Source organism: Protopterus annectens, chromosome 8.part0 (genome assembly GCF_019279795.1).
Source record: "Protopterus annectens isolate FY-2018-M chromosome 8.part0, PAN1.0, whole genome shotgun sequence".
NCBI classification, from domain to species: Eukaryota; Metazoa; Chordata; order Ceratodontiformes; family Protopteridae; genus Protopterus; species Protopterus annectens.
Genome location: NC_056741.1, coordinates 50,609,504 through 50,623,218, shown reverse-complemented (window position 1 = coordinate 50,623,218; position 13,715 = coordinate 50,609,504).

Sequence of the window (13,715 nt, the reverse complement as noted above, 5' to 3'; positions counted from 1 at the left end):
ATTTGTAGAGCCTAAGTAGGTTAATTTTAGTCTGCTGATCAATGCACAGACTAAGGTATCTGTAGGGCCTAAGTAGGTTAATTCTAGTCTGCTGAATAATGCAGAAGCTAAGGTATTTGTAGGGCCTAAGTAGGTTAATTTTAGCCTGGTGAATAATGCACAGGCTAAGGTATTTGTAGGGCGTAAGTAGGTTCATTCTAGTATGCTGATTAATGCACAGGCTAAGGTATTTGTAGAGCCTAAGTAGGTTAATTTTAGTCTGCTGATCAATGCACAGACTAAGGTATCTGTAGGGCCTAAGTAGGTTAATTCTAGTCTGCTGAATAATGCAGAAGCTAAGGTATTTGTAGGGCCTAAGTAGGTTAATTTTAGCCTGGTGAATAATGCACAGGCTAAGGTATTTGTAGGGCCTAAGTGGGTTAATTCTAGCCTAGTGAATAATGCACAGGCTAAGGTATTTGTAGGGCCTAAGTAGTTAATTCTAGCCTGGTGAATAATCCACAGGCTAAGGTATTTGTAGGGCCTAAGTAGGCTAATTCTAGTTTGCTGAATAATACACAGGCTAAGGTATTTGTAGGGCCTAAGTAGGTTAATTCTAGTTTGCTGAATAATGCACAGGCTAAGGTATTTGTAGGGCCTAAGTAGGTTAATTCTAGCCTGGTGAATAATGCACAGGCCAAGCTATTTGTAGGGCCTAAGTAGGGTAATTCTAGCCTGGTGAATAATGCACAGGCTAAGGGATTTGTAGGGCCTAAGTAAGTTAATTCTAGTTTGCTGAATAATGCACAAGATAAACTATTTAAATGAGTAGACGGCTTTGCAGTGGAAGCTCACTGGAATATTTATTTCCATTTAGTAAGTGAAGAAAGAGTGCTATTAGGGTGCTCGAAAGCTTGAGACTACTGCAGATCACCCTAATGAAAGCATCTTCCGGAGTTCCAGCAGTGCTCCAAGCTAACAGCCCGTGCTTATTGGCAGATCGAGCAGTGTAACACAGTTGTACAAATGAAGTGAGTGATTAGTCTCAAATAGTAGTGAAGCAGTAACTCGAGGCATCAAATTTCAACACATACCACAGCTTGGGGAAACTCATTCGTGGTTGTGGAGGACATACTCAAAAATTTGGGGGTGAATAGTACAGATACTAAGTGAACAGTCAGATCTAACCACCTTCATCTGTTTAGTGCATATTGCAAGCCTGCGCAGGAATACAAATTTAAAACAATTCCAAGGAGTCAAAAAAGCACTCAGAACTCAACAGTCAATAGCAATTACACTTATAAATTGCTATCAAGGAATCAAAAACTACTTTGGCTCTCTACTTTTTTCTCACCACTGGGGGTAAAAAGATTTAATTTTAACGGCTAGCTCACTTAAAAGCAGAGACAGAGTGCAGCTATTAAATGGAGTTGCTGCAGGGTGTGAATGAAGCCAATGATAAATAAAATAACTTAAGCTGATAAAAAGCAAGTAGCTTAAACCGACAAAATAACCCATTAACAAAAAATGAAGAACTCAGATACGAAAAGAACTGCTAAAATAACTTGAAACTGATAAAAAACAAAGAAAATCACTACAGGCACTTAACCAGTTGTTGCAGGGCCTGGAAACCAGAAGCAGATGGTTTTAAAACAAGTGCCACAGATTCAAAAACATTTCTCAAAACTCAAGAGCCAGTAGCAATTACACTTATAAATGTTCTCCATGTGCTCACAAATTCTTGAACTAGCTTGGCTCTCTCTTCTTTCATCAAAGGAAAAAAACGGGATTTAATTCTAAAAGCTAGACCATTTAAACAGTAAAATGTTAACTGGAATTTGTCAAAAAAGGATCTTAAAAGAGCTTAAAACACCTAACCCAACTGTTTAGAGTCTGAACAAGGACATGATAAACAACATTTGATTAAAAACAAGTAGCTTAAACTGACACAATTACTTAGCCCATTAACAAGAAAAAGAACTTCAAATCGGATAAAAAGTGCTAAAAATAACTTGAAACTGATAAAAAAAACAAAGAAAGTCACTAAAAGCATTTATCCAGTTATTGCAAGGCCTGTAAACCAGCAGTATATGGGCTGGAAGGCCAAACAAACAAATTACTGCTGACACTATAATAGCTACACGACACATTGTTGGTGAGCATGGGGAATAGCAAAGACCCCAATACTGAGCTTTGGGTACTCCAGACAAAACTGGGTCTGCATGTGGCTGGGCCACCTACACAGCTATTCCAATATGATTACTATTGAGCATTGGTTACAAATGCTGCAATTTTATTATAGCATGAGTCAAGTTAAGATTTGAGAGAGGACTGGATATTGGTGAAGAGGAGAGCACCTTAAAGAAGAGATGGTACCAGAAAAGAAGAGGCTAGGGATAATTTAGCGGAATGATTAAGGGCTGGAAAGTATTCCCAGTTTTTGATGTGTTTTTGCGATATTGTTGTGACTGCAGAGGTTGAATGTAAGGTTTTCATCTATGATGACACCAAGTAGTTTTGTCTTTGGGACAACCTCGATGATGACGTAGTCTTTAGAGCGAATAGAGAAATGGTCCTTGTTTAGGGAGGTGGGTTTTTTTTAGGTGTAAATAACATGAGTTTATTTTTTTGGGGGTTTAGGGCAAGATGATTATTGGTTATCCAGGGTTCTGTAGAGATAAGGGCATTTTGGATGAGTGTATGTAGTTCTGGTGGAGAACTGGTTGTACAGTAGATGGTAAAGTCATCTGTGTATTGGATGACTGTACCTTGACTAAGAGTAGAGTGAAAATTATTGATAAAGATTCTGAACAGAAGGGGCCCTAGTATGGAGCCTTGGGGAACACCTGTGGTTGTTTTAAGGAAGGGAGGAGAAAGACTGTTGCCACTTGGTTGACTGTTGTCTGTCTGAGGTAGTTAGAGAACCAGTTTAGGGTAGGGGAAGAGATGCCTAAGTTGGAGAGTGTAGTGAGAAGAAGGGGGTGGGAGACCATATCAAAGGCCTTTGAGAGATCAAGGAAGAGTGATGCGACAGTTTTACCAGCATCCTGGGCCCAGTTAACTGTGTTCAAGAAGGAGATAAGAGCTGTGGTTGCTCTATGGTTTGGTCTGAAACAATGCAGAGTGGGAGAAAGGAGTTTTTTTGTGAAACAGGTAGTTAAGACGTTGGTTGTAAATACATGTTTCCAGGATCTTAGGGACTGGTGAGAGGATGGCAATGGGTCAAAAGTTAAGAGATGTCAGTATTATTTCCGCCTTTATAAAGAGGGAGAATATAAGCTTTTTTCCCAAATAGTGAGTATGTAGGACTCCTGAACGGATCTGTTAAGGAGTATACTGATGGGGCAGACAATGGAGTTCGCTGTTAATTGTAGGAATTCTGGAGGAAGGTTGTCAGGGGCGTTAGTGCAAGGTTTAAGTTTAACACATTTCTAGTTTGGTCAGAAAATATTTCACCATTGGGTAGATTCAGAACTTTACACCATTTTCTTTTAAGTGGGACAACAGAATGGAGTGGTCAACCAGGTCAAAAGGCCTGGGTAAGGTCAATGAATACTGCCTCAATAAAAAAAAACAAATGGAAATTGTGGGAAAAAAAACAAGCACAAAAATGTTTTGGAGGCGTAATGAGAAGGCATGAATTGAATAGTTTATGTAGTGTTGCCTAGATTATAGGATATATAACAATGTATGTGATGTATAATGCTTGGGAATGTGAACTTGTTAATATGGTTTGATTACCTTTATATAAATGTAAGTTTGTCTGTGTCACAAGTGATAATTCAATAAACATGTTTAAAAAAATGAATACTGCCCCAGTGCGGTTACCTTTATCCATGTTAGTGAGGATGTCATCACTGAGCGACCAGAGAAGAGTCACAGTATTTCTTCAAAAGTATAGTAGATACAAAAGTTTACACATCCCTGTTAAAATGCCAGGTTTTTGTGATATAAAAAAATGAGACCACAATAAATCAATTCAAAACTTTTACCACCTTTAATGCGACCTATAACCTGTACAATTCAATTAAAAAACAAACAAATCTGTTAGGGGAAAAAATATTAAAAAACTTACAATACGCTGGTTGCATAAGTGTGCACACATTTTAAACTAATACTTTGTTATGCACCTTTTGATTTAATTACAACATTCAGTCTTCTTGGGTAAACACCTGCCATCAATTAAAGAGACTCTGATTAACCCCAAATAAAGTTCAGCTGTTCTAACAGGATTTTCCTGACATTTACTCAGTTGCCTGCTACGGCAAAAGCCATGGTTCACAGACAGCTTACAAAGTATCAAAGGGATCTCATTGTTGAAAGGTATCAGTAAGAAGAAGGGTGCAAACAAAATTCCACAGTATTAGATATAGCATGGAACACAGTGAAGACAGTCATCAAAAAGTGGAGAAAATATGGGACGACGGTGAAGTTGGAAAGAATTGGACTTCCCTCCAAAATTGATGAAAAGACAAGATGAAAACTGGTCAGGGAGGCTGCCAAGAGACCTACAGCAACACTGAAGGAGCTGCAGGAATTTCTGGCATACTGGTTGTGTACTACATGTGAAAACAATCTCTTACTCTCCGTATGTCTGGACTATGGGGTAGGGTTGCAAGACGGAAGCCTTTTCTTACACAGAAAAACAACCAGGCCCAGCTAAAATTTGCAAAACAATACATCAAGTTTCCCAGAGGCACAAGGGAAAATGTGTTATGGTCTGATGAGACCAAGGTTGAACTTTTTGGCCACAATTTGGAAAGGTACGTTTGGCGCAAAAACACTTCCCATCACCAAAAGAACACCATCCCCACGGTAAAGAATTGGTGGTGGCAGTATCATGCTTTGGGGTTGCTTTCCTTCAGCTGGAACTCGGGCTGTAGTCAAGGTGGAGAGAATTATGAACAGTTCCAAATACCAGTCACTTTTGGCCTAAAACCTTCAGGTGTCTGCTAGAAAGATGAAGAGGAATTTCAACTTTCAGCAAGACAATGACCCCAAGCATACATCCAAATCAACAAAAGAATGGCTTCATCAGAAGAAAATTAAAGTTTTGGGATGTCCCAGCCAGACCCCAGGCCTAAATCCAATAGAAAATCTGTGGGGTGACCTGAAGAAGGCTGTGCACAAGAGACACCCTCACAATCTGACAGATTTAGAGCGCTTCTGTAAGTAAGAGTGGGCAAATATTGCCAAGTCAAGATGTGCCATGCTGATAGACTCCTACCCAAGAAGACTGAATGCTGTAATTAAATCCAAAGATGCTTCAACAAAGTATTAGTTTAAGGGTGTGCACACTTATGCAACCAGCATATTGTACATTTTTTATTTTTTATATTTTTTCCTCCTAACAGATTTGTTTGTTTTCCAATTGAATTGTACAGGCTATAGGTCACATTAAAGGTGGGAAAAGTTTTGAAATGATTTATTGTGGTCTCATTTTTTTATATCGCATAAACCTGCCATTTTAACAGGTGTGTGTACACTTTTTATATCCACTATATTCTCAAGCCCATCCCTTTCCAGTAGCATCTGTCACTTATACATGAAACTACACGGATCCCTCAGAGCAATGACAGTTTTCACACCAGAGGGAAAAGTGTGAGAGGAGGGGACGGTCAATTTATCTTGGACAATAAAAAGATATTTTGAATTTTTTGGGTGCAGCTATATAGCTCCTTAGTCTACTGTAAAACAAGCCCCAAGACACACACAAATAAGGGTCATTTAAGAAATAAAAGAAGCAGTCCGGTTATAGAAGGTATACAAAATGACTAATCCCCATTATATGTCAATGACGTGGGAATACACCACTACTTCCTTATCTCTAGCATGACTCATATAAAGCAAACTTGAAATGGATTATGGGAATCAGAAAGGGTTGAACAAAAATAACATCACGTTGAAAAAAAAAAAAAATTTCATCTGCTTTTACTGTACTTGTGTTTCTACCTACTTCATTTTACTTTTGCATCATCTTAAAAATACTCTATTGTATTTATTACTGCTTGGTGTAACTCATTCTAAGCCTTTTGGTTTAAACACGAGGGTTTGTGGTCTGCACTGTTGTGGCAGAACAGGTAGCTTACATCCTTCTAGGTTGAGAACTGCTGATTGAGGGCTCAGTGTCTGTTACTCTAAAAGTGTATTAATTCTGGTTTAAGCACTTGGGCTTTCAAGCCAGTTATTTTACATTAAGAGGGTTCATGGTCTGCACTCTTGTGGGAGGAGAGGCTGGACTCTGCCCTTCTGAGCTGGGAATTTCTGGTTAAAGGCTTATAGTGCATGCATATCTGAACTGTTTCTTACTGAAGTTGGTGCCTTGTTTGCTGTGGCATAGACTGGATTCGGGCCTGCTGGATCTAGCTTTGTTTGTGTAACTTGAGCACTAATCCAGACATTCTCTAAAGTATTCAATGGTATTTATTACTGCTTGGTTGTAACTTGATTAAAGTGTAGCTATCATTCAAGTCTTTTGGATTAAGCACTTGGGCTTCAGACCAGTTGTTTTACATTAGGAAGATTTGTGGCAAGCACTGTGGTGGCAGGACAGGTAGCTTTCATCCTTCTAAGTTGGGAACTGCTGATTGAGAGCCCAGTGTCCAAGTGTATTAGTTCTGGTTTAGGCACTTGGGCTTCAGGCCAGTTATTTTACATTAAGAAGGTTCGTGGTCTGCACTCTTGTGGGAGAAGAGGCTAGACTCTGCCCTTCTGAGCTGGGAATTTCTGGTTAAAGGTTTATAGTGCCTGAATATTTGAACTGTATCTTACTGAAATTGGTACACCTTGTTTGCTCTAGCATAGACTAGATCCAGGCCTGCTGAATCTAGCTTTGTTTATATACTTTTGTTTGCTTGCTTGTTATTTTAATTCCACCTAATACGCAACTTCTCAGCAGTTCTGTGGATCACTAGTGATATCTGCATTGCTTACTGTACTTATTTCCTTGTTTCACTTGAAAGAAAGTTACTGTTTGTCGTTTTTGCATTTAGTTACTTGTAACACATTGCACTCAAGTTACCTGGCACTTGCTCACTAAAGCAATTATATAAGTCAGCACTAAAAATTAAAAGCACTACACCCTCACTCCCCACTGGCCCTTGTTTTCAATTAAGGATTTCCCAATATTATTCTAGCATGTCCAAAGGTCAGTTGTCAATCTCCTCTCCGGTCCAGCTGGTGAATCTGGGAATCTTGAGGCAATGTTATAACTGCCTCATGTACACAGACAACCCTCTCCTCCTCCCACATAACACAAATACTGAGATGCAGCTATTTAGCCAAACTGGAGGCTGAGCTCTCTCAACTCAGGACTGGCAAGATCAGACAGGAGGAGAAGGCAACTACACACACCGCAAAACCAGCCTCACATAATGCTACCACTCCACTGAATCAAACACATAAACACACAAAGACATACGGCTCTGAGTAAAATTTACCTAAACAGCAGAGGCCTCCAAAGCAGACACCCAAACAACTGCTACCTCAAGACACCCCACAAGCAACACATAAACCACAAAAGCAGTGTGCACAACACCAAACATACTTGTCATAGGTGACTCCATAGTCAGACACACTGCCACCAGGCTGAACAAGGAGAGGGTCACAGTAAGCTGCCAGAATCCGCCACATAACACAAGCACTGGTCACTCCATGGCAAGTACAAATATGACACAGTCATTGTCCATGCTGCCTGGACTACATGAAAAGAGACATAGAGGAGCTCTCTGATTATGTAGCCCAGGCAGGTATGACCCTAACCCTGAGCAGTATCCTTCCTTCACCAAGAATGATGCCACAATATAGAGACAAGATGATCAGCTTTAACAATTGGCTTAATGTCTGGTGTCATTCAAAGGATCCAGTGTCTGTCTGCCTGGGATGACATGCTTGCACCTGTCACCCCTGGGATTCGGATATTGGCTAAGGCTCTTGCCACCCCCATAGTGCCTTTTTAGGCAAGGCTCAAATTCTAAACCTACCACCCTAGAAAACAAAAATGGGAAGAAACTGAGGGTAATGCTGCTCAATGCCAGAAGTCTAAATCTCAAAATGCAAGGCCCTTCTCAGTATGGAGAACATAGATGTCTGTGCTGTAACTGAAACCTGGTTCAAGGCTCCTGAGAGCACCCGGCACTATTAGGTTTTACCTCATATCATGCGGACCACACCACAAAAGGAGGGTGTATCCATATTCATAAAGGATACCCACACCTCCAGGTTGGTCCATCCAGGTGCAACTAACCATAGGCAAAACTGCTCTACAAATTGTAGCATGCTACAGGCCACCCTCTCAAACTCAGGAACCCCACACAGCCTTCCTGAAGACACTGGAGGGTATAAATGTATCTCCAAACACCATCATATTGGGTGACTTCAACTAAATATAGACTGGGAGCATTACTCAAGCCCTAACTTTCTAGCCCAATGGTTCCTGGAGTTCATAAATTCAAATGCCATGGAACAGCTAGTCACTGTTCCCAAGAGAGGAGAAAATATACTAGATCTCATTGTCACAAACATGGGGACAAAATGCTCCACACCGGAAGTATATCCCTCATTGGTGAGATCTGATCATAAACTAATCTCACTGGAAATCCACATCCCGCCCCCACCCCAAACAAAAAAAGACCATAGTGAAGAACTTCTCTAAAGCAAACTTCACACTACTCAAGACTGGTGTGGTATCCTTCAAGGCCCCTGAGCCAGTGGAAACCACAACCGAAGCCCTTACAAATGCCTTCTATGAACACCTCCAGGACTGCATGGATCAGGCAATCCCAAATAAAACCAAGACTCTTTCCACAAAGGGCAAATGTCCAGTCTGGTGGACCCCAGCCATTAACAAACTTTACAATAAGAGGAGAAAGCTATTACATGATAGAACAAAATCCATAAAAGTCACCCTGATCATTATTAGTAAAAAATACGAGCACTCATAAAATCAACTAAGGCCAATTTTGAGAGAAAAATTGCCATGGATTCAAAGGACAATCATAAGGCCTTTTTCAGCTATGTTAGGAACCTGGGTGGAAACTCCCAGATATGCTCAGAATTAGTCCAAAATGATACAAAAATCACTGAACCCACAGACATTGCCAACATACTGGCAGACAGGTTCAGTGCAAACTTCACCCCTCCCCCTAAAGGAGAGATAACTATCCCAGCCGAGTGTAGCCTCCCGGACATCTCAAATGCGCAGGTGAAAGCTGTCTCTCTAAAGCTAAAAACACAGCATCAATGGGACCGGATGGTGTGCTAAATGAGGAATTAAACCCGCACATAAGGCAGCTGTTTAATCTCAGCCTTACCACAGGATACGTGCCCAAGGAGTGGCGTCGGCAACTGTGGTCCCACTCCACAAAGGCGCCTCCCGGACCCTACTTGTAATACCGCCCTAACAAGTCTAGTCTGCAAAGCTATGGAGAGGATCATAATGGAGCTCATAAACAAAGATATAGGGGACTTGCAGACATTGGACCCGACCCAGTTTGGCTTTGTCAAGGGAAGATCATGCCTTTTGAACCTGGTCGACTTCTTGAAACAGTCACCAAGGCCATTGATGAGGGAAAGGCAGTCCATACAGCCTACCTTGACCTTGCGGTATTGTAGAAAAACTTACCAGCTTAAATGTAAACCCATATGTCACAAGATGGGTTGCAAACTGGCTTAAGGACAGAACCCACAGGGTTAGAGTTGCTGGCGCTATGTCAGACTGTCACAAGTGGTGTCCCACAGGGCTCGGTCCTTGGCCCCTATTGTTTGGCATCTACTGCTCAGAAGTACAGGCCAACATGGGAGGACTTTGGCTGACAAAGTTTGCAGACGACTGCAAACTCCATAGTAGAAAGTGCATCGGACACGGATATCCTTCAGAAGGGACTCACGGAAACAGATAGCTGGTGCCAGAGCCATGGCCTGAAGTTAAACGCCAAAAATGTATAGTCATACCAAAACAAGGTAACCCCAAGCTACCATATAGGTGGCAATCCACTAAGCACAGAAGAGGTTATCAGGGACCTGGGGACCCAGGTTGACAGTGGCCTTTCTTTTGACACTCACGTTGCTAAAGTGGTTAGAAAGACCTTCTACATTGCCCACCTGATCATGAAGGGATTCACATCCAGATCTAGTGAGGTCATTGTTCTCCTGTACTCTTCACTTATCAGACCAATGATCGAGTACAATGCCCCATTCGGGATGTATTTCACCCGACATCTGCAGCAATTGGAGAGACCCCAAAAGTTCCTCACCAAAAGGATAAAGGGACTCCAAAATCTGTCATATGCTGCCAGATTGAAGAAACTCCAGCTCTATTCTGCTCAGAGGACACATGTGACTGACATACTAGGCCATGTCCAACCCGGAATTAATGGACATGCTCCACCTCAAAAAATCCAAATGCACCAAAACCACTAGAGCAAGCGACTTAAACCTTAGCACGGATATAAATAGGACGTGCTGGAGGGATAGATTTATCACTCAAAGACTCCCTATGCTGTGGAATAAAATCCCGGTCCATGTGAGGCAGAGCACCTCGCTGACTCTGTTCAAGAGAAATCTAGACCTGTGGATGGGAGATCATAGGTTTAAATCATCTCTGTGTCACTGCTGGACAGAGGCACAACAAACTAATGGGCACAGTATTTTTTCACATAAAAGCCACAAAAATTTGGGCTAGGCTTATAAATGCCTTAGGGCAGATAGCCTAGTATAAACCTATGAACCTATATGTCAATTGTCAATGGCAGCCATTTTGCAGAAAACATATTAAAATTCTATGAGATGCAGGCAGCGTGATACTGATGTGTTAAAATGGCTCAGAAAAAAAGAGTGGAAAAAAAATATATATGTAAAAATTGATAATACTGTACTGTATCATAATTAGCTGGAAACACTGTATGTAGTGAGAATGAGAAATGAAAGTCTTTATCTGTTAATTACCAAAGATCGTGCTGAACAGGTGCCAGTGTCCCCTTTATGGCCAAGTCTTATGCACTTTTCGGAACAAATTTTCCAAACACTGTAGTTCATTTAATAAGGCTTTATTAAATGTTTACAACATCCGAATACTGTCTTCATTAACAGTACTGATAAACAATTTGTGTTCAAAGTTACTGCACATCGTATTTTGATTGTCCGGCACAATGTAAACTAAAATAGACTTTATATGACCTGCCTTCTGTCCTCTGGCTCGAGTGTCTGTCATCTTGTCAGAGGTAACAGGTTGAAAGAACTTACAAACCTAAACTGAGCTGCTATGTTCAACACAAGATATTATATTGCTTCAGTCCAGTCTTTTGGCTTTTCCCGGTTATGGGTCGCCACAGCGGAACTCCAGTCAGCTAATATTTGGCAGTGGATTTTTACTGTGCCGAGTAGCCAGCCCAATGCCCAACCTTCAAAGAAGGCACACCCATTCACACACACACCTACCTGCATGTCTTTAAACGTCACTCAACCACAGGGAGGACATACAGACTCCACATAGAAGGCGTTCCAGCTGAGAATCGAATGGCAGGACCTCTTGCTGTGAGCCGACAAAGCTAACCGCTGCACCACCGTGGCCCTTATTTACTTTTTCTAACCTTGGTCTCAGGCTTTGTCTCTTATGTGCTAAGGAACATTCTGTAGCTAGCAAGGTTGTATCTTTCCCTTGAGAAAAGAACATTCTGTCTGCACACTTTATGCCTATCTTTCTTTTCTAATAAACTGTTTCTTATGCACAAATGAAACAATTTATTTTACCCTTTAGCCTGTCTAATGTCTAATAACTACTTTAAAATGGGGGACCCTATTCTAACAATATATATCTTTCTACGGTGGCATTTTCCTTTAACGTGATCCAAGTGAATAAATAAAAAGATATCCCATAACTATATGAGTTTTGGATAAAGACCATCAGAGCCTGGTTTCCAGAAATCAAAGTGTGGCATAATACCAAAGAGGGCTGCTGCTTACATTGTCTTTGGTATACGTGAAATATTGTAAAATCGGACTAAAGTGGTAGAAGCTGAAGTAAATTGTGCCACTGAATCTGAAATCTACAGAACAATATCTGTCAGTATCTGTATCTGGCATGTTAACAGTAACAGTATCTGACATGGCTTAGTGGTAAATCACTTTGGCTATGGTGTGCAGGGTCTTGGGTTCAAGCCTCGCAGAGGCTATTTAATTTACAGGCCACAGGAAAATTATTTTCTTGGGTGGCAAAAGCCAGGGTACCTTTTTGGCTAGGCTTATATAGGCCCTAGGGCTAATAGCCTACTACCTACCTATGAACCTGTGTATATGCCTGAGTGAAATAGCATAATGAAGTTTTCCCCTTTCACGTGGGTTTGATTTGTTTTCAGAATGTGTTTGGGTTTGCTACAATGTTGTTTGACTTTATTTATTTTTATTTATTTATTTTATTTTATATTTGTTGACCGGGATAGTCCGACTGGATACTTGTCCATTTTCAGCGGCGACCCGGGGAGAAAAGCTCCATACATACATACGGAAAAACGGTTACATTAAACAAGTTAAAGCACTGTTACAGATACAATATATAGGATAAAAGTCATTCATTCTGTCATATATAAATCTGATTTGGGGTCTATATTATGTTATTGAATACTTACATTGAACATTATATGGTCGATACTATATGTTCGAAGTTGTAAATATTCGACAATAAAACAAAAAAAATTAAAAAAAGGAAAAGCTTACCTGAACATTTTAAGCAGGGGGGCATGCTCCCCCTGCACCCCCGCTCTTTATATATACCAACTCTGAGATCGCACTACAGTGCAGTAAATGAAAATCTTCTCTATGGAGATTTCTGCTTTAATTTTCGAATATTTACAACTTCAAACATATGGTCTCAACCATATAATGTTCGATGCTGTAACTATTTGATAACATAATATAGACCCTCTGATTTGTTACAGAGTAATAATTAGGAAGCAATGTAGAGGTGGCCAAAAGACCTCTTTAGCACATGTTTATATTGCCAGAGTTAGTCAAGATTAGAGCAAGGACATAGCCATTGCCTTTTAAAGTACTGTTTTAGATTTTTTTTTAATTGGGTTAGAATGGATTCCGAAGTAAGCTCAGCAGGACATGAGTTCCATATTTTGCCAACAGAGTTGGCATATAGAGAGTCTCCAGATGAGTTGTTGCTTTTGAGGGTTTGGACTACTAATTTGTTGGATAAGCAAAGTGTCTTGAGGTTGCTGTAAGGGGTGATAATTTTTGTAAGTATGGGTGTGTTTTCAAGTTGGTAAAGAATTTTATGTGCTACTATTAGCTGATTGTACAGAAGTTGGATAGGCAATTCTAGCCACCCTAGATTCTTTAGGTTCAGAAAGCGGTGTGTTCTGTATGCTGCTCCAGTGGCAAATCTAGCAATATGATTAAAGCAGCTGGAGAGTTTAAGATCAGACTTACTGAAGTTCGTGAAGAGAGGGGATACATAAAGGAGGGTGGAAAGTAGATGTATATGGGCAATTACCGTCCTAGCTAGTGGAGTGAGGAGAGGTTTGATCTTGTATATTGAGCCAATTTTTTATTAACTTTTTTAATAGTTTGATTAATATGCATATCAAACTTGAAATTATCAACTGTTACACCTAAGAGGTTGGTACAGAGATCTGGGACAATGACAGTGCCATTGTTAGATTTTATAGTAAAGTTTAGAGGAGGCTTTACGAGTGGGGGACAAAAGCAGTAGCTTCATTTTGTTAGTATTTAAT